This window comes from Ornithorhynchus anatinus, chromosome 5 (genome assembly GCF_004115215.2).
Source record: "Ornithorhynchus anatinus isolate Pmale09 chromosome 5, mOrnAna1.pri.v4, whole genome shotgun sequence".
In the NCBI taxonomy this organism is placed as follows: Eukaryota; Metazoa; Chordata; class Mammalia; order Monotremata; family Ornithorhynchidae; genus Ornithorhynchus; species Ornithorhynchus anatinus.
This window is the reverse complement of record NC_041732.1, coordinates 100169664-100188001: the sequence shown is the minus strand read 5'-3', so window position 1 is coordinate 100188001 and position 18338 is coordinate 100169664. Positions and strand designations below refer to the sequence as shown.

General features: G+C 46.2%; 1 non-coding gene across 1 annotated transcript; it reads left to right on the top strand.

The window, feature by feature from the left end:
• The first annotated feature begins 16359 nt into the window (after positions 1 to 16359).
• On the top strand, positions 16360 to 16461 carry LOC114812503. The gene has a single exon (XR_003760155.1). It is a non-coding gene; the product is annotated as a U6 spliceosomal RNA (small nuclear RNA).
• The last annotated feature ends 1877 nt before the right edge of the window (positions 16462 to 18338 follow it).

Here is an 18338-nt window from a genome sequence, read left to right as displayed (position 1 = left end):
GAGGTGACAGTCACCTATCAATGCCTTGTCTTCTGCCTTCGAGTCGGTCTCTGACCCATAGCGACGCCATGAACACATCTCTCCCAGAACCCGCTCTCCATCTGCCATCGTTCTGGTAGTGGATCCACAGAGTTTTCTTGGTTAAAATATGGAAGTGGCTTACCATTGCCTCCTTCCGCTCAGTTAACTCGAGTCTCCTTCCTTGACTCTCTCCCGTGCCGCTGCTGCCCAGCATGGGTGAGTTTTGACTTGTAGCAGATGGCCTGCCACTCGCTAGCCACTGCCCAAGCTAGGAATGGAATGGACAGGCCTCTGCTCAACTCTCCCTCCTGTAGTCGAGCCTGGTAGAGGACTGGAAACTATCCAGGTGCTACCCTGAGAGGGGTTCTTTGGGGCAGATATTCCCAAATTGATATTCCTTTTTTCTCTTTCCTCATACATTCTAGATTGTGAGCTCATTATGGGCAAGGAATGTGCCAACTAATTCTGCTTTCTTCTTCTCTCCCAAGTGCTTACTACAGTGCCCCGCACATAGTAAGCACTCAACAAATACCACTCATTGATTATCAGTAATTTACTTTAGTGTCTGATTCCCCCACTAGAGTACAGTGCCTGGCACATAGTGAGCGCTTAACACATACCATAATTATTATTGCAAGCTCTCTGAGGGCAGAGACCATTTTTAACTCCATTATTCTCTCTTAAGCACTTAGCAGAATGCTTTGCTGCTCAATAAATACCACTGAATGATTGATTCTCCGCTGGCTCAGTGGCATTTTTGTTCACTTGTGTTCACTTTCATGCTGATTTGTTCGATGATTTACTTTCCTTCCCTTTTTTTCACCACTGTCATCTCTGCCCAACTTCTTTCTCCCCTTCCCCTTTCACCTGTGCTTCCACTAGCCAGAGAAAAGAGCATTTAAATCTAAGACCTGAGGCCTCAGTTGATGAATAAGAGAGGGAGAGAGACAGAGCCATCAGATTTGTATGAGATCTTGCTTCTGTTCTGTAAGAGATTGTAGAGATTAATCAATTGTATTTATTGAACGCTTACGGTGTAGAGACCTGAACTAAAAGAGCTTGGGAGAGTCCAATAAAACAGAGATATAAGACACATTTCCCGCTTCTAATTTGCTCGCAATATGAAGGGGGGAGAATACCAGAAATACCAGAGAAAATACCAAAACCTAAGATAATCTCACTAAAGTAATATATTAGGTTCAGAAGTCCCTAGACTGCTAGTGATAGGATGAATTTCAAAACTTGGATTGACTAAATGTTTGCCCTCAGAAAGCAGCATGGCCTAGTAATAATAATAGTGACGATGATGATTGTATTCGTTAAGCACTTATCAAACACTGTTCTAAGCGCTGGCACTTTTCTAAGCGCTGAAGAGCATGGCCTGGGAATCAGGAGATCAAGGTTTTCATTCATTCATTCATTCATTCATTCATTCATTCATATTTATTGGGCGCTTACTATGTGCAGAACATTGTACTCAGTGCTTGGGAAAGTACAATACAACAATAAAGAGAGATAATCCCTGCCCACAACGACCTCACAGTCTTAGAGGACAGTGAGACAGACAGCAATACAAGTAAGCAGACATCAATGTAAATAAACAAATTGACAGATGTGGAAATAAGTGCTGTGGGCTGTGGGGAGGGGTGAAGAGCAAAGGGAGCAAGTCAGGGTGATGCAGAAGGGGATGGGAGATGAGGAAAAGTGGGGATTCGTCTGGGAAGGCCTCTCGGAGGAGATGGGCCTTCAATAAGGCATTGAAGCGGGGGAGAGTCATTATCTGGAGAATTTGAGGAGGGAGGGGGTTCCAGGCCAGAGGTAGGATGGGAGCCGGGGATCGATGGCAGGATAGGCGGGAACGATGCCTAGTGAGGAGGTTAGCGGCACCAGAGTAGCGGAGTGTGCGAGCTGGGCTGGAAAAGAAGAGAAGGGAGGTGAGGTAAGAAGGGGCAAGGTGATAGCTTTGAAGCCATTAATGAGGAGTTTTTGCTGATACAGAGGTGGATGGGCAACCATTGGAGATTTTTGAGGAAGTGGCGGCTGACATGAGGGGACTTCAACCCGATCCACCATCACTTACTGTTATGTGACCTTGAGCAAGTCAATCACTTTTCTGTGCCTCAGTTTTCTCATCTGTAAAATAGGGACTAAATACCTCTACTTCCTCCTTTTAGACTATGAGCCCCACATGATGTGAGGGCTTAGTCTGATCTTCATTCATTTATTCAATCATATTTATTGAGAGCTTACTGTGTGCAAAGCACAGTATTAATAGCTTGGGAGAGTACAATACAACAACAGATATATTCTTTGCCCCGAACGAGTTCAACTGATGATCTTGTATCTACCCCAGCATTTAGTACAGTGCTTGGCCCATAGAAAGTGCTTAAGAAATACCACCCTTCAAAGGCTTATTGAAGGCACATCACCTCCAAGAGACCTTCCCAGACAAAGTCCTCCTTTCCTCTTCTCCTACTCCCTTCCATGTCACCCTGACTCGATCTGTGTATTCATCCTCTGTCCCATCCCCGCAGCACTTATGTCCATATCTGTCATTTATTTATTTTTATGAATGTCTGTCTCACCCTCTAGACTGTAAGCTCATTGTGGGCAGGGAACCTGCCTGTTTATTGTTTTATTGGACTCTCCCAAGCACTTAGTACAGTGCTTAATACACAGTGAGCGCTCAATAAATACAGTTGAATGAATGAATCACCATTATTATTCATAAAGAATAATAACAATGGTATTTGTTAAGCACTTACTATGTACAAGGCACTGTACTAAGCGCTAGGGTGAATACAATTCAATCGGGTTAAATTCAGTCCTTTTCATTCATTCATTCAATAGTATTTATTGAGCGCTTACTATGTGCAGAGCACTGTACTCAGCGCTTGGAATGTACAAATCGGTAACAGATAGAGACAGTCCCTGCCCTTGACGGGCTTACAGTCTAATTGGGGGAGACGGACAGACAAGAACGATGACAATAAATAGAATCAAGGGGAAGAACATCTCATTAAAACAATAGCAAATAAATAGAATCAAGGTGATGTACATCTCATTAACAAAATAACAAAATAAATAGGGTAATGAAGATATATACAGTTGAGCGGATGAGTACAGTGCTGAGGGGATGGGACGGGAGAGGGGGAGGAGCAGAGGGAAAAGGGGGAGAAGAGGGTTTAGCTGCGGAGGGAGGTGGGGGGAGGTAGAGGGAGCAGAGGGAAAAGGGGAGCTCAGGCTGGGAAACCTCTTGGAGGAGGTGAGCTTTAAGTAGGGTTTTGAAGAGGGGAAGAGAATGAGTTTGGCGGGGGTGAGGAGGGAGGGCATTCCGGGACCGTGGGAGGACGTGGCCCAGGGGTCGACGGTGGGATAGGCGAGAATGGGGGACGGCGAGGAGGTGGGCGGCAGAGGAGCGGAGTGTGCGGGGTGGGCAGTAAAAGGAGAGAAGGGACAGAGGTAGGAAGGGGCAAGGTGAAGGAGAGCCTCGAAACCTAGAGTGAGAAGTTTTTGTTTTGTGCGGAGGTTGATAGGCAACCACTGGAGGTGTTTAAGAAGGGGAGTGACATGTTATTTTTTTATTTGTATTAATGCCTGTCTCCCCTTTTACAGATGAGGTAACTGAGGCCCAGAGAAGTTAAGTGAGTTGCCCAAGGTCACAGCAGACAATCGGCAGAGCCGGGATTAGTACCCAGAACCTCTGACTACCAGGCCCAGGCTCTACCCACTATTGCTTTCCAGCGCTTAGAACAGTGCTTGGAGCATAGTAAGCACTTAACAAATACCACAATTATTATTATTATTACTCAATAATTAGCCAGCGTACCCCACTGTCCCATCCAGGGCTCCTGAGGACCCCAAATCCAAGGGAGGAGGTGGATTCTTTCTACTTCTGTCCCCTCCACTGGAACAAGGACTAGTTTTGTATCTCCCAAAACTTCATGGGTTACCAGAACCTGAGGTTTAAAAAAGAAAACCATCTTTTAAAAATAGAGCATCTGTTTCCCCTACCACTGAACCTCACCATCTCTTTAAGGGCTATGTTATACGTTGTTTACTAATTAGTTTTGTGGAGGGTTTTAACATTTAACCCCGTGTTTAGTGTCTGCATTCATCAGTAATAAACCCCTGGTAACTGTAATAATAATATTAATAATAAAAATAATTGTGGTATGTATTAAGTGTCTGTGTGCCAGACACTGTACTAAGCACTGGAGTGGATACAAGCAAATCAGATTGGATACAATCCCTGTCCCACATCAGGCTCACAGTCTCAATCCCCATCTTCCAGATGAGCTAACTGAGATCCAGAGAAGTGAAGTGACTTGCATAAGGTCACACAGCAGACAAGTGGGAGAGTCAGGTTTAGAACTCATAGCCTTCGAGTTCCGGCCGGTGCTCTATCCACTACTCATCCCCAAACTCCTTGAGGCCGGGATTTGTGTCTCTTACCCAGTCGTCTCCTCCCAAGTGCTTAGAACAGTAGTCTGTATGTAGAGCACGCTCAATAAATATCACCAACTGAGTGATGAATATGGAAGAGATTCTCTTATGGCACAGAAACAAACTCAAAATACTGTAGAAATAATATTTGGTGATGAAGGAACTGAAAGGAACTCTACCTCATTTGCATGGGAGAGGGCAGGAATTCCCAGAAAGATTGAGAGATTGAGAAGCAGTGTGGCTCTGAGAGTTAGAAGACCTGGGTTCTAATCCCACGCTGCCCCTTGCTTGCTGCAAGATCTTGGGCAAATCACTTAACTTCTCTGGCCATCAGTTTCTTGTTTTGTAAAATGGGGATTAAGCACCTGTTCTCCCTCTTCTCTAGACTGTCATCCTCACATAGGACAGGGACTGTATCTGACCGATTAATTTACATCTATCCCAGCGCTTGGCACACAGTAAGCGCTGAACTAACACCACAGTTATCATTGAGAACAGCCTCTGAGGGTGGCTATGAACGTGAAGAGCTACAAAACAATATAGTGAGTTTAAGGAAACTTAAAACTTCCTCCCACCCAAACAAAGGCCTAAGGAAGATTTTCGGCCTTATCTTTTCCTATTTGCTTTAGAAAGATGAAGTCAAGATGACTGATGATGAATACAATGGGTGTCAAGTCATTATTTAACCAAATGGAGCAAGATTAGCATACTTAGGGAGAGGAAGATCTAAAGTGAAAAGCTGTCAGGTATTCCCAGTTTCTAGTCTTCCCATGAATGAGAAAATGGACAGTGTTCATCTGTTCAGGTCTCAGGAAATTAATTGGTTCAAAGTATGGCTGTAGTTTAATGCCTAATTAGTACCGAGCTTGTGGAACTTCTTCCTTGGAGAAGGAACTGCAGTTTTCTTCTTTTTTTATGGTATTTGTTAAATGCTTACTACATGCCAGACACAGTTTTAAACATAAGGGGAGACCCGAGCTAATCAGGTCGGAGCAGGTAAGGCTCATAGTCTTAATCCCCATATTACAGAAGAGGTAACTGAGGCATAGAGAATAATAATTAATAATAATTATGGTATTTGTTAAGCGCTTACAATGTGCCAAGAACTGTTTTAAGCACTGGGGTAGATACAAGGTAATCAGGTTGTCCCTCATGGGGCTCACTGTCTTAATCCCCATTTTCCAGAAGAGGTAACAGGCACAGAGAAGTGTAGTGACTTGCCCAAGGTCACACAGCCGACAAATGGTGGAACCGGGATTAGAACCCACATCCTCTGACTCCCAAGCTCGCGCTCTTTCCACTAAGCCACGTTCCTTCAGTGACTTGCCCAAGATCAGGCAGCTGGTAAGTGGTAGAGCCGGACGTAGAACCCAGGTGCAGTCTTGGGCCCATCTCCCTCCTATCTTTCCTCTCCAAACTACTTGAGCGAGTTGCCTTCATCCTCGGTCTCAAGTTCCTCTTCTCCAACTCTCCCCTCGACCCCCTCCAATCTGGTTTCTGTCCCCTTCACTCCACAGCAACCATCCATCCTCTCAAAGGACACCAGTGATCTCCTTCTTACCAAATCTAACATTTGGTCCGTGTTTCCCCACTCCTCAAGAAACTCCGATGGTTGCCCATCCACCCCCGCATCAGACAGAAACTCCTCACCGTCGGCTTTAAAGCCGTCCATTCCCTTGCCCCCTCCTACCCCAACCCAGCCCCCGCATTTCTCTCTCCTAAAGCCAACCTACTCGCTGAATCTCGAGCTCATTCATCTCGCCGCCGACCAAATCGGGGTGGACTCTGTTCCTATCCCTCATAGGGCTCACAGTCTTAATCCCCATTGGACAGATGAGGTAACTGAGGCACAGAGAAGTGAAATGACTTGCCTAAGGTCACACAGCATAAAAGTGGAGGAACCGGTGTTAGAACCCATGACCTTCTGACTCCCAGTCCCTGGGTCTAGCCACTACACTGTGCTGCTTCTCTACCAGTGAGTCAGAAAAGATTTGGGAATCCTGAGCATAAGGAAGATTTTGAAATCCACACCAAGGCCTTTGAGTGTGGGAGTAGCTTGTCACCTATTTACCTGGGAAAGGTACCTGATGAGTGAAGATAACTTTCTAAAAGTGGAATCAAAGTCCAAGCTCTGGTGAACATTTACTTGCCACTATTTTTAACTCCAGCTGAAACACCAGGTGGGTGTGCTCAGCCCATTCACTATTGTAGAAGTAAAAATGAAAAAGAAAATGCATCTGGATTCTCTGAGCTGTTCTCATATTTTTTTAATGGTATTCGTTAAGCGCTTACTATGTGCCAGGCACTAAGTGCTAGGGTCGTGAAGCAGCCTGGCTTAGTGGTTAGAGCGTGGGACTGGGAGTTAGAGGACCTGGGTTCTAATCTTGGCTCCTCCACTTTCATTCATTCATTCATTCATTCAATTCATTCAATCATATTATTGAGCGCTTACTGTGTGCAGAGCACTGTACTAAGCACTTGGTATGTACAGTTTGTCAACAGAGACAATCCCTGCCCAAACAACGGGCTCCCAGTCTCAAAGGGGGAAACAGACAACAAAACAAGTAGACAGGCATCAATACCATCAAAATAGGTAAAGAATCAAAGATATATATATATATACATCGTTAATAAAATAGAGTAATAAATAATATATACAAATATGCACAAGTGCTGTGGGGAGGGGAAGGGGGTAGAGCAGAGGGAGGGAGTGGGGGAAGGGGGAGGGGCAGAGGGCAAGGGAGGGCTCAGTCTGGGAAGGCCTCCTGGAGGAGGTGAGCTCTCAGTAGGGCTTTGAAGAGGGGAAGAGAGTTAGTTTGGCGGAGGTGAGGAGGGAGGGCATTCCAGGACAGCGGGAGGACGAGGGCCAGGGGTCGTCCCGCCGAGAACAGAGGACCGTGAGGAGGTGAGCGGTAGAAGAGCGGAGTGTACCGGATGGGCTGGAGGAGAGAAGGGAGGTGAGGTAGGAGGGGGCAAGGTGAGGGAGAGCTCTGAAGCCAAGAGTGAGGAGTTTTTGCTTCATGTGACGGTTGATAGGCAACCACTGGAGGTTTTTGAGGAGGGGAGTGACATGCCCAGAGCATTTATGTAGGAAAATAATCTGGGGAGCAGGGTGAAGTATAGACTGGAGCGGGGAGAGACAGGAGGATGGGAGATCAGAGAGGAGGCTGATGCAATAATCCAGTCGGGATATTATGAGAGATTGTACCAGCAAGGTAGCAGTTTGGATGGAGAGAAAAAGGTCGCACAGTAGACGGGTGGCACAGCCGGGATTAGATCCTAGATCCTTCTGAGGTCCAGGCCGGGCTCTAGCCAACAGGACATGCTGTTTCTCTGATAGTGACACCCAGAACGTCATGTACATATGTTTTTTGTAGCAATTCTATGATTTAGATGGGAGTGGCCAATCTAGGCATCCTAGGGAAGGAGAGAAAATGTTCGTGCTGCCTCAGGAAAGCAGGGAAAATATCTGTTATAATGTTGCATATATTCTCCCGAGCACCAAGTACAGTGCTCTGTACAGAGTAAGCGCTTAATAAATACGATTGCCTGATTGATTTACTCAAGAGAGCCACATGTCTGAAGCTAGCCCTGTCGGTGACTTGGAGAACTGTAGAACCAGTCATTTCTAATAATAAAAATTATTATTATTATGGTATTTGTCAAACACTTAGTATGTGCCGAGCACTGTTCTAAGTGCTGGGGTAAATACAAGATAATCAGGTTGCCCCACGTGGGTCTCACAGTCTTCATCCCCATTTTATAGATGAGGTAACTGAGGCACAGAGAAGTGAAGTGGCTTGCCCAAGGTCACACAGCAGATAAGTGGCAGATCAGGATTAGAACCCAAGTCCTCTGACTCCTAAACCCGTGTTCTTGCCACTAAGCCATGCTGCTTCTATAAATGACCTCATAAAATGAATCAAATGATGGTATTTGTTAGCCCTTACTATGAGTCAAGTACTGTTCTAAGCGCTGGGGTGGATACAGGCTAACCAAGTTGGACACAGTCCCTGTCCCTCATGGGGCTCACACTCATAATCCCTATTTTACAGATGCCTCGTTCTCATCCTTTCATTCATTCGATCGTATTTATTGAGCGCTTACAGTGTGCAGAGCACTGTTCCAAGCGTTTGGGAGAGTACGATACAACAATAAACAGATATATTTCCCGTGCACAATGAGCTGACAGTCTAGAAGGGAGGAGACAGACATCAATTCAAATAAATAAATGACAGATGTGGGATGAGGAAAAGTGGGGCTTAGTCAGGGAAGGCCTCTTGGAGGAGATGTGCCTTCAATAAGGCTTTGAAGGCAGGGGAGAGTCATTGTCCATCAGATTTGAGGAGGGAGGGCGTTCCAGGACAGAAGTGGGACGTGGGCCAGGGGTCGATGGCGGGACAGGCGAGAACGAGGCCCAGTGAGGAGGTGAGCGGCAGCAGAGGAGTGGAGTTTGCGAGCCGGGATGGAGAAGGAGAGAAGGAAGGTGAGGTAGGAGGGGGCCCGGGGGATGGACAAGCTTTGTAGCCAAGAGTGAGGAGTTTTTGTTTGTTGTGGATGGGCAACTCCTGGAATTTTTTGAGGAGCAGGGTGACCTGTCCTGAATGTTTTCATAGACAAATGATCCCGTCAGCAGAGTGAAGTGTGGACTGCAGTGGGGAGAGACAGGAGGCTGGGAGGTCAGCGAGGAGGCTGATGCAGTAGTCCCGGCAGCATAGGATAGTGACTGTATTAACGTGGTAGGCATTTGGGTCAAGAAGAAAACCGGTTACCTCATTTGTAAAATGGAAATTGAAACTGTGAGCCCCACGTGGGACAGGGACTGTGTCCAACCCGATTTGCTTGTACCCGCCCCAGCGCTTAGTACAGTTCCTGGTGCATAGTAAGTGCTTAATTAAAAACCATTGTGATTATTATTATTAATAAACTCTATTGCTTCTCCCCACTTTTAGTGTCTGTCTAAACTCCTTGAGGGCAGGGATCACGTCCTCATTAGTTCTTTTGTGTTCACCCAGGTGTTAAGTACAGTGCTCTACACAGAGTCAGTCTTATTTATTGAGCACTTACCATGTGCAGAGCATTGTACTAAGCGCTTGGGAGAGTACAATATAACAATATAAGACATATTCCCTGCCCAAAATGAGCCTACAGTCTAGAGGTGCTCAAGAGATTTTATTGATTGATTGTCAGATTTGTTATCATCATTCTTTTTTTACTTGTTAGGCAATTTCTTTAATGCCCAGACTGATTGCTTTCTGATCGTCGCCCTTTGAGTCTTTCCCTCATTTTGATGGGTTCTATTGGGATATTGACAGCAAAGCAATGAACAGAACTATTTCTAGACCTCTTACAGGGAGCTATTCATTCTGATCAAAGGGACATGAACACCTTGAAGTGAGAGTAAGCAAATTCAACAACTCTTTGGGTAATGCTAAAAACAGAAAACTCCCGGCCAAACATGCAAGTCTTAACTCTGTCATATGCTCTGTTCAAAAAGAGAATTGGAAACTAGCTCCTCTCCTACTGTAACCCAGCCCTCAGACATTAGCTTCACTGTACCTTGATCTCATTTATCTCTCCTCAGACCTCTCGCCAATGTTGTGTTCCATTTTTTTAAATGGAATTTGTTAAGCACTTATTATATGCGAGTTAAGCACTTATTATATATATAATTATATTATATTATATATACGAGTCATCCTTGACTCGTCCCTCTCGTTCACCCCACACATCCTATCCGTTACCAAGACCTGCCGGTTTCACCTCTACAATATTGCCAAGATCCGCCCTTTCCTCTCCACCCAAACGGCTACCTTACTATTACGGGCTCTCGTTATATCCCGGCTAGACTACTGTGTCAGCCTTCTCTCTGACCTCCCTTCCTCCTCTCTCGCCCCGCTCCGGTCTATTCTTCACTCCGCTACCCGGCTCATCTTCCCGCAGAAACGATCTGGGCATGTCACTCCCCTTCTTAAACAACTCCGGTGGTTGCCTATCGACCTCCGCTCCAAACAAAAACTCCTCACTCTAGGCTTCAAGGCTCTCCATCACCTTGCCCCTTCCTACCTCTCCTCCCTTCTCTCTTTCTACCGCCCACCCCGCACGCTCCGCTCCTCCGCCGCCCACCTCCTCGCCGTCCCTCGGTCTCGCCTATCCCGCCGTCGACCCCTGGGTCACGTCCTCCCGCGGTCCCGGAACGCCCTCCCTCCTCACCTCCGCCAAACTGATTCTCTTTCCCTCTTCAAAACCTTACTTAAAAATCACCTCCTCCAAGAGGCCTTCCCAGACTGAGCTCCTCTTCCCCCTCTACTCCCTCTGCCATCCCCCCTTTACCTCTCCGCAGCTAAAGCCTCATTTTCCCCTTTTCCCTCTGCTCCTCCACCTCTCCCTTCCCATCCCCACAGCACTGTACCCGTCCGCTCAACTGTATATATTTTCGTTACCCTATTTATTTTGTTAATGAATTGTACATCGCCTCGATTCTATTTAGTTACCATTGTTTTTATGAGATGTTCTTCCCCTTGACGCTGTTTAGTGCCATTGTTCTTGTCTGTCCGTCTCCCCCGATTAGACTGTAAGCCCGTCAAACGGCAGGGACTGTCTCTATCTGTTGCCGACTTGTTCATCCGAAGCGCTTAGTACAGTGCTCTGCACATAGTAAGCGCTCAATAAATACTATTGAATGAATGAATGAATGAATATGCCAGGCACTGGTCTAAGTGCTGGGGTAGATGAAAGGTAATCAGGCTGGACAAAGTCCTTGTCCCAGGTAGGGCTCTTAATCCCCATTTTCCAGATGAGGTAACTGAGGTACAGTGAAGTGAAGTGGTTTCCCCAAGGTCACACAGCAGATGGGTGGCGGAGTTGGGATTAGAACTCATGTCCTCTGACTCCCAAGCCCGGGCTCTTTCCACTAAGCCACACTGCTTCTCTGACTGTGTAACTCTAATTCTAACTGTATATTATAGACTAACTGACTGAAGCGGGGAGTGGCGAAGCTGGAAAGGCTTTATGTACCAGAGCTTCAGCGTGGCTCAGTGGAAAGGGCCCGGGCTTGGGAGTCAGAGGTCATGGGTTCGAATCCTGGCTCTGCCACTTGTCAGCTGTGTGACTGCGGGCAAGTCACTTCACTTCTCTGTGCCTCAGTTCCTTCATCTGTAAAATGGGGATGAAGACTGTGAACCTCACATGGGACAACCTCATTCCCCTGTATCTACCCCAGTGCTTAGAACAGTGCTCTGCACGTAGTAAGCGCTTAACAAATACCAACATTATTACTATTACTATTATTATTATGGGGGCTTCATGGCTTAGTGGAAGGAGCATGGGTTTAGGAATCAGAGGTTGTGGGTTTTAATCCCAGCTCCGCCACTTGTCAGCTGTGTGACTTTGGGCAAGTCGCTTCACTTCCTCAGTGACCTAGTTTGTAAAATGGGGATGAAGACTGTGAGCCCCACTTGGGACAACCTGATCACCTTGTATCTACCCCAGCGCTTAGAACAAACAAACACCAACATTATTATTATTATTCCTGGACCCCTGAATTTTATGGGGCACCCAACCACCTCTTGCCCACCTCCTCCCTCTGGCCTCTCCTCCTTCTAAACGGCAGACCACCGCTCTCCCCAGCCAATCAATCAATCCATCATATTTACCCAGCATTTCTGGTGTGCAGAGCACTGGACTAAGCGCTTGGGAGAGTCCAAGATAACGGAATTGGCAGACATGTTCCCTGCCCGCAACGAGCTTACAGTCTAGAGGGGAGACAGACATTACAATAAATTAAGGACATGGACATAAGCGCTGTAGGGCTGAGGATGGGATGAAAGCTCACCTCCTCCAGGAGGCCTTCTCAGACTGAGCCCCTCCTTTTCCTCTGCTCCTCGTCTCCTCCCCATTGTCCCAATTCCCTCCCTCTGCTCTACCTCCTTCCCCATCCCACAGCACTTGTGTATATATGTACATATCTATATTTCTATTTATTTTATTAATGATGTGTATATATCTATGATTCGTTCTTTTTATATTGATGCTATTAATGCCTGTCTACTTGTTTTGTTTTGTTTCGTTGTCTGTCTCCCCCCTTCTAGACTGTAAGCTCTTTGGTTGGGTAGGGATTGTCCCTTTCTGTTGCCGAATTGTACTTTCCAAGCGGTTAGTTCAGTGCTCTACACGCAGTAAGCGCTCAACAAATACGATTGAATGAATGAATACAAATCCAATTGCAAGGACAACAAAGATGGGAGAGAGTATAGGGGAAATCAATCAACCAAACCCCGTAATTTTTTATTCCCCCCGTATATTCTTCCCCAGTGTGTATTATACAGTGTAGTGCTCTGCATACAATCAGCACTTAATAAATATTATTCCTATCACTACTGTTCTCACTAATTTATTTTCTGTTATCTTGTCTAGAGGTTCACCTTTTTCAGACATCAACTTTCATTACTTCCAATAAAGACCAGTGAAGACTTTGCCCTGCTGGGGAAAGGGAAAAAAAAACACCCTCTAAATACAAACAATCCTTTGTCTAAATGCAGAGGTGGTTGGGTTTACAGGGCTCTCGGAGTTCAGTGTCCGCTGTTTTAGCTTTCATTCTCTGGAGATGTAGAGGAGGAAGGTGTAGACAGATGGCCTTGGTCGTTTATCCATTAATAAGTAATGTCCAAAGCTGGCTAGCCTCAGAGGGAGACTGAAACAAGCTTCAGATTACCATCCTTTCACTTCCTTTCTCAAACATGCAACTAATTTTTTTTTCTTAAACCCAGGAAAGTAGCCTTTTAGGTTTATAAGGTACAAAGGGTTTATATCCTCCATCCACTTTCGAGGTCTGGACAGAGAGAAATCGTCTCTGTTGCCTTGTAGAAGGCAGGCTGGTGTTGAACGTGAAAACCTCCTCGAATGGACGGAAGAACCAGTCTCTTTCTCTGAGAAACAGCCGGGCCTTGGCAGCTGTTATCAGTCTATATTACCTTTCTTAGGAAGGAAAAGCGGGAGGCTGTGATCCATCTTTCCCACTTGCTGGAAAAAGTGGCAGATGTGAGATGAAAGAAGGCTGATTTGGAGCCTGAGAGCACAGGTGGCTCAGCTATAGTCATATCTCTTATCCTCAAGCATCTCCCCAAGCTCACCTGAGGACAGTAAGAACAACTGTGGTATTTGTTAAGCACTTACTATGTGCCAAGCCCTCTACTAAAATAAATAAATAAAATTTGAGTAGTTAAGCGCTTACTTTGTGCCAAGCACTGTACTAAGCACTGGGATGGATTCAAGCAAATCAGGTTGGATACAGTCCCTGTCCTGCCTAGGGCTCACAGTCTTAATCGCCATTTTACACATGAGGTAATTGAGGCCCAGAGAAGTGAAGTGACTTTTTTCCAACCAGCAGACAAGTGGAGGAGGTGGGATTAGAACCCATGACCTTCTGACTCCCCCACCCATTCTCTATCCACTACACCATGCTGCTTCTGAGCAGCTGGGATAGATGTGTCTGCTTATTGTTATATTGTAGAGGTCATGAGTTCGAATCCCACCCCTGCCACTTGTCAGCTGTGTGACTGTGGGCAAGTCACTTCACTTCTCTGTGCCTCAGTTCCCTCATCTGTAAAATGGGGATTAACTGTGAGCCTCACGTGGGACAACCTGATTACCCTGTATCTACCCCAGCGCTTAGAACAGTGCTCTGCACATAGTAAGCACCTAATACCAACATTATTACTCTCCCAAGTGCTTAGGCCAGTGCTCTGAACAAAATAAGCACTCAATAAACACTATTGAATGAATGAACGAATATAAAGCATTCAAGTTGGTCATAGTCCCTGACCCCCACAGGGCTGGCAATCGAGGCACAGAGAGGTTAAGTGACTGGTCCAAGGTCGCACAGCAGGCAAGTGATAGAGCCGGAATTAATAATGTTGGTATTTGTTAAGTGCTTACTATGTGCCGAGCACTGTTCTAAGCGCTGGGGTAGACACAGGGGAATCAGGTTGTCCCACGTGGGGCTCACAGTCTTAATCCCCATTTTACAGATGAGGTAACTGAGGCACAGAGAAGTTAAGTGACTTGCCCACAGTCACACAGCTGACAAGTGGCCGATCCGGGATTCGAACCCATGACCTCTGACTCCAAAGCCCGGGCTCTTTCCACTGAGCCACGCTGCTTCTCATAACCCATAACCCAGGATCTCTGATTCCCCCAGGGCCAGGATCTTTCCAGTAGGTCGTGTTGTGTGTGAGGAAGGGAGGGAGAGAGGAAGGGAAAGAAGGAGGTTTGTGGTGGGGAGGTGGGGTTGAGGTTTTCCTGTGGGCACTCTTTTTTTTATGGTATTTGTTAAGCGCTTACTATGTGCCAGGCACTGTTCTAAGCGCTGGGGTAGACACAAGATAATTGGGTTCCTGTCCCACATGGGTATCACAGTCTTAATCCCCACTTGACAGATAAGGGAACAGAGGTCCGGAGAGGTGAAGTAACTCTCCCAAGGCCATAGGGGAAACAGGTGGCAGAGCTGGGATTAGAACCCAGGTCCTTCTGACTCCCAGGTCCGGGCTTTAGCCAGTAGGACCTGCAGCTTCTCAGAAAGATGTATCTAAGCCCTCTGCGGGAGAAGAACTGGGTCCAGTAATAATGTTGGCATTTGTTAAGTGCTTACTATGTGCCGAGCACTGTTCTAAGTGCTGGGGTAGATACAGGGTGATCAGGTTGTCCCACGTGAGGCTCACAGTTAATCCCCATTTTACAGATGAGGTAACTGAGGCACAGAGAAGTGAAGTGACTTGCCCACAGTCACACAGCTTACAAGTGGCAGAGCCAGGATTCGAACCCATGACCTCTGACTCCCAAGCCCGGGCTCTTTCCACTGAGCCACGCTGCTTGTCCAATTACCTTATAACTTAGAAAATCCTTGGCTCATGGTAAGTACATAACAAATACCACAATCATTATTATTGGGGCTTCATAATCACTTTGGTAAAAGCCCTGTTCCATGTGGAACTCACACTGCACTACTAACTGCGGGGGGGGGGTAGGTAGAAGATGCAAGATCTTTATCTATTTATTTATTTATTTCTATTAATGCCTGTCTCCCCCTCTAGATTGTCAGTTCGTTGTGGGCAGGAATATTTCTGTTGTTATATTGAACTCTCCCAAGTGCTTAGTACAGTAATCTGCCACTTGTCAGCTGTGTGACTGTGGGCAAGTCACTTCACTTCTCTGTGCCTCAGTTCCCTCATCTGTAAAATGGGGATGAGGACTGTGAGCCTCATGTGGGACGACCTGATTACCCTGTATCTACCCCAGCGCTTAGAACAGTGCTCTGCACGTAGTAAGCGCTTAACAAATACCAACATTAGTAAGCGCTCAATGAATATTATTGAATGACTGAATTAACGGAGAGAGCCCGGGCTTGGGAGTCAGAGGATGCGGGTTGTAATCCAGGCTCCGCCACTTGTCTGTTGTGTGACTTTGGGCAAGTCACTTCACTTCTCTGTGCCTCAATTCCCTCATCTGCAAAATGGGGATGAAGACTGGGAGCCTCACGTGAGGCAACCTGATTACCTTGTATCCCCCCACCAGTGCTTAGAACAGTGCTTGGCACATAGTAAGCCCTTAACAAATACCATCATTTTATTATTATTATTAGAAATCAGCTAGGGCAGATGTCCTGGTGGACTTGGATCTTACTCTTGAGAAAGAATCGAGGATCTAAAGGTGGTTGGAAAGTTTAGAGGGAGGGAAACACAGGCTGATTGTATTCAAGACCCTAAGGGGAGAGAGGTGAGAAGTCAGCAGATAAAGAAACTGAACTTTAGCATGCTCAACTTTTAAGAGACAGAGAGAAAGGACCTCTTAAGAAGAAAAACCCTGGGACAAAGGAGAGGCAAGAATTCAGCGGGGGTTCAAAAAGACGGGTATATATTAAAATTGGAATGCAACAGAAAAGACTAGCAGGGCCTTATGCAGGAAGAAATGCAAATTCGTGAAGCATTCCAGATTTTTAAAAATCCGATCTACTCCAGAAGCCTTTCCTGCCTTATTTCTCATCTCTCTACCCTACTCTGCACAGTTCAGTGCACACAGTAAACACTTTGAAGATATTATTAGTATTACTCTATCTCCCGTCTGTGTCACCTATGCACTTGAATTCTACGTGCTAAGCAGGTAAGTAACAATTAGAAAAGCAGCGGAAAGAGCACAGGCTTGGGAGTCACAGGTTGTGAGTTCTAATCCTGGCTCTGCCACTTAATAATAATAATGTTGGTATTTGTTAAGCGCTTAGTATGTGCCGAGCACTGTTCTAAACGCTGGGTAGACACAGGGGAATCAGGATGTCCCACGTGGGGCTCACAGTCTTAATCCCCATTTTACAGATGAGGTAACTGAGGCACAGAGAAGTGAAGTGACTTGCCCAAAGTCACACAGCTGACAAGTGGCAGAGGTGGGATTCGAACTCATGACCTCTGACTCCAAAGCCTGTGCTCTTTCCACTGAGCCACGCCACTTGTCAGCTGTGTTGTTTTGCTTTGCTGTCTGTCCCCCCCGTTTAGACTATGAGCCCATTACTGGGCAGGGATCGTCTCTATCTGTTGCCGAATTGTACATTCTAGGCGCTTAGTACAGTGCTCTGCACATAGTAAGCTCTTAATAAATACTATTGAACGAATGAACTTCACTTCTCTGGGCCTCAGTTACCTCATCTAGAAAACGGGGACTAAGACTGTCAGCCCTACATGGGACAACCTGATTACCTTGTATCTACCTCAGGGCTCAGAACGGTGCTTGGCACGTAGTAAACGCTTCACAAATACCATTATTATAATTAATAATTATGTTTCTTGTTAAGCCCTTACTATGTGCCAAGCACCGTTCTAAGCAATGGGGTAGAAACAAGTTAATCAAATTGGACTCAGTCCCAGTCCCACATGAGGCTCGCACTCTTATCCCCATTTTACAGTTGCGGTAACTGAGGCACAGAGAGGTTAGTAACTTGCTGGAGGTCACACAGCAGACATGTGGCGGAACTGGAATTGGAACCGCATCCTTCTGACTCCCAGGCCCATGCTCTATCCACTAAGCGTGGCTCAGCGGAAAGAGGCCGGGCTTGGGAGTCAGAGGTCATGGGTTCAAATCCCGGCTCTGCTGCTTGCCAGCTGTGTGACTGTGGGCAAGTCACTTCACTTCTCTGGGCCTCAGTTCCCTCATCTGTAAAATGGGGATTAACTGTGAGCCTCACGTGGGACAACCCCCAGCGCTTAGAACAGTGCTCGGCACATAGTAAGCGCTTAACAAATGCCAACATTATTATTATTATTATTATTATTAAGCCACACTACTCACCCTCCTCTCAAGGAACTTATTCACTCATTCAATTGTATTTATTTAGGGCTTACTCTGTGCAGAGCACTGTACTAAACGCTTGGGAAAGAACGATACAACAATAAGCGGTGACAATCCCTGCCCACAGCGAGCTCACAGACTAGAGGTGCGGAGATGGACACCGAAATAAATAAATATAATTACAGATATACGCATTAGTGCCGTGGGCCTGAGAGGTGGAGGGGAGAGCAAAGGGAGTAGTACATATCCTTTTTTTTATGATATTTGTTGAGCACTTACTATGCGTTGGGGGAGATATAAGTCAATCAGGTGGAACACAGTCCCCATCCCACATGAGGCTCATAGTCTAAGTAAGAGGAAGAATAGGTATTCAAACCCCATTTAACAGATGAGGCAAAGGGGGCACTGAGAAGTTAAATGACTTGCCCAAGGTCACAGAGGAGGTAATTGACAGAGGCTGGATTAGGACCCACATCCCCCGGGCTCAGTGGAAAGAGCCTGGGCTTCGGAGTCAGAGGTCATGGGTTCGACTCCCAGCT